Source organism: Dermacentor variabilis, chromosome 2 (assembly GCF_050947875.1).
Source record: "Dermacentor variabilis isolate Ectoservices chromosome 2, ASM5094787v1, whole genome shotgun sequence".
In the NCBI taxonomy this organism is placed as follows: Eukaryota; Metazoa; Arthropoda; class Arachnida; order Ixodida; family Ixodidae; genus Dermacentor; species Dermacentor variabilis.
Window position 1 is genome coordinate 83,833,698 of NC_134569.1, and position 3,728 is coordinate 83,837,425.

The following is a 3,728-nucleotide window of genomic DNA, read 5'->3' on the forward strand; positions in this document are numbered from 1 at the left end:
ATGTTGCCATGAACAACAACAACAACAACAACAACAACAACAACAACAACAACAACAACAACAACAACAACAACAACAACAACAACAACAACAACAACAACAACAACAACAACATTATTAAATGTACAAAATGATGATTGCACCGCTCTTCAGAAGGACATTGCAAATTTTGCGCTATGGTGCACTGGAAACAAGCTGGTCATAAATGTATCGAAAACGAAAGTTGCAAGCTTCGCGCGGAAGACTAACAGGACTTTATTTCCCTATAGCGTTAAAGACGGTCTCCTGCCAAGAGCTCAGGGAACGAAGGACCTTGGAGTGTACCTGGATAGCTCTCCGAGTTTCTCGCCCCACGCTCAACAGACGAGGCAGCGTGCACTTCGAACGCTCGGCTCAGTATTTCGGGTTACGAGAGACTTCAAACAACCTGGGCCATTTGTAACTTTATATAAGAGCGCATGCCTTCCAGTTCTTGAGTACGCCTCCGTGGTTTGGGACGGCACTTGCAGGTCAAATTGCGAACTTCTCGAAAATGTGCAAAGAACGTTCACATCTGTATTTACACATCATTCTGTCAAAAGTTTTCGATCTCCATAGAGTTAACAAAGACACACACGTTACCTACACTCACCTGTAGGCGCAAGAAATCGGATGTTATTTTTCTTCACAAACTAATACATGGGAAAAAATCTGCTGCTCACACTTTCTTTCTAATGTGCGCTTTTACGTTCCGCAGAAACGCACAAGGAAAGAGCGCGCCTTTCAGCCTTCAGATTTTTGTGACCCTCTGTCTATAGAGTGCAGGCGACATATAACGCCCATTCAGAGTGCCTGGATATCTTCATGCCTAAATTTAATATTTTCCCGAAAGAAGTTGCAGAGGAATTTCAATAACCGAACAAGAACTCTCATACCTGTTGCCGCCATTCTGTAATAATTTCTTCTGTTTGTCCACTTTTGCTCTCTATTCTCTTCTCGTAAGCATGTTATGCTTCGCTAAAATCTGTATTCGCGCAATTATTCTTTTTATGTGTGTGCGCGTCTGTATGTGTGTGTGAACTTGCATTGTTCTTTCTGTGCATTATTTTGCCGAGTGCGCCAGCACCAAGACCCTCGGGGTTGCTCCTGGGCACCTTAATAAACACATTTGATTGATTGAATGATTGATTGATTATTTATTAGGGCCGGAGTGCCTGAAGCCTGCTTCACCTCCACCGGGGCTCGGCCCGATATTTCGCTACCTCCGGGATCGGCCCACATTTGTGCCCACGGACACTATAAGTGCATTGGGGGTAGAAGTACAAAGATTCGCTGCAAAACATCGAGGAATGCTCCCCAGAGGTGTCATCCCGTTGTATTACCATGCCATGGTCGCATATCGTAAGCGAAATAATGGCAAAACTGACTTCCTTAGGCTTTCAAGTGATGCCCCGTCCAACCTGTTCGCCCGGTCTGTCTCCTTCCTTACTATTATGTTTTCTGCAATCTCAAAAAACACCTAAAGAGACACGAATGCGGGGGTGTTCTGGAGACAGGTAATGCTGCTAAAGAGTGCTTACACCAGCAGACGGAAGGGTATTGATTGCAGGGAATTATGAACATGCATGACAAATTACGCAAGTGCATTAGTTTCCTTGGGTAATATATGTATAAAAATGTAGTGGTTCAAGGTTCCTAGGTAAATTTCTTTTAGGTCAATACTTACCAGCGCCGCCCCGTAGTAGTAGCAGCGACATTAGCGTCTACAGACGCGCTGACTTGGCACCTGCTTTAATTTTCCAGGGTTTTTGAGCACTTAATAATTCTACGCCGCGTAGAGGAGAGGCCAAACAAAAATGAATCGACATTTGGTTTCTTTGTTGTATTAATACTATTTCTATAGAGTTGGCGTTTCTACTATGGTTGCGTTATAGTTTTGATTAATTTTTATGCTTTGTACTGCTTTCATACTCATTGATGTACCCACTCCTGCTTGGGCCCGGGAAGAGTCGGCAGTATCTGTAAATAAATAAATAAATAAATAAATAAATAAATACTAGACGCGAACACCGAGAATCGCCGCTTTTATGCTGCGGCGCGGCGCGTGTGGGTGCCTTGCGCCTCGACTATGTTGAGTTCAACCAACCAGCGACTGCCTCACAGTCCAGCGGTAAACATGGCGCCCGTGATCGATCTTTTATTGAGCTCAAGCGTTCAAGACGAGTCAGCGCGTTATTCTTACACACTGTGCAGAACGAAATTGTCTAGATCTGCGAATTCCGGAGGCATCGACACGCGCAGCATTTCATTTGGTGGTCGTCTGCAACACGATGCATAGAGACGAAGACACTGCAGAGGCGAGGACGGGAGCAGGTACTGTAGCGTCTGCGGTAAGGCCCCCCGATTTTCTCCTAATTGGCCTCAAGCATTCTGGTCACACTTTCTATGCGTGACTGGTCCGTTAGGAACGCGCCGAGGCCACGCTCCGTGTCCTTGACAGAACACCAGGCACTTAAGCAAGACCTGTCGAAACACTGCCACCATGCGGCCGCCACACGGCAATTCACGGACTGTAATAGACACGCAGTTGCGGAGGACCGAGACAGCTGCACCTCCAGCTGCACGCATCGAAAGAACCGACCGCGATGCGGGGCGTGTTTCTTATTATGGCCACGTGGTGGACAGGTGGCGACCGCGAGCACGCGCGCGGCGTAAACGACCCCGCGGTCGCTTAATTCGCTCGCGGTCCGCGAAGCTCGTTTCCGGCGTGTCGGCCATCTTCGCCGTGTCTCCAGGACACGATATCCGCAGCCGCAGCTCTTCGCCCCGCTTTCTTCGCCATAAGCCATCGTGGCGCACACGCACGCAGGCGCGTGTATGACGAGAGGCATGCAGTTCTCCTTATACACGCCGCGCTCCTACGCGCAAATGGGCGCTGTATACGGGCGCTCGCTGTCTCCCAAGTTGTCGCGTTGACGATTAGGGAGCCTCGCGGCAAATGCACACCTACCACCCTCCTTTCTTTTCATGAGGGGGGCTTTATCCGCGTCCTCGTGTGCCGGCGACGCTCGTATACGCCAGCGCTAATCGCGCACGCTTCCGCCGCGTTGCGAGCGCGTGCACCAACCACCATTGGCTGCGGTCGCCGTAATACATGGATGGCGCATAAAGGCTGGCGGAAAACCGTTGCGCATCCACGCGCGCCGCAAATTAAGGCTAATGGCGCGGGCAATATGGGCTCCCATTTTACTCCTTCACTGCCGCTGCTGCGTGCAGCCTTATTCTCCGAGGGAGACCAGTTTGCGCGTGACTGTGCTTTTTGCGTGCGCGATTGTTTGTCGCCGGGATGAAAAATGCGCCCGCATGTTATTGAAGGAAATTATTGCGGCCGTGACGTGTCGCGCCTTCGCGACTCGATTATCTTTCATTGCGCAATGAACGTGGATTTAACGCGTGTTCGGCTCGGGTTCAGGGTTCACGTTCGGCCTTGCTATTATGGTGCGACGTCTGCGGAAGCTTATAAAGAAAAAAAAAATAAAATGAACGTAATCAAGGACGGGCAGAAAGGATGAAACTTGTGTCGTGTCTTTTGTCACACGACTCAGAGTCGATGCGTTAGCTCCTCCTGAGTAGTGGCATAAGGGAAAATGGAGTCTGGTGCCTGGCTTTCGCCAATTGGCGTCGTGAACGAGACAAAAGCCTGATGAAATCAAGCAAAGGGCAGTAATTTAATGCGATTTCCCAGCAAC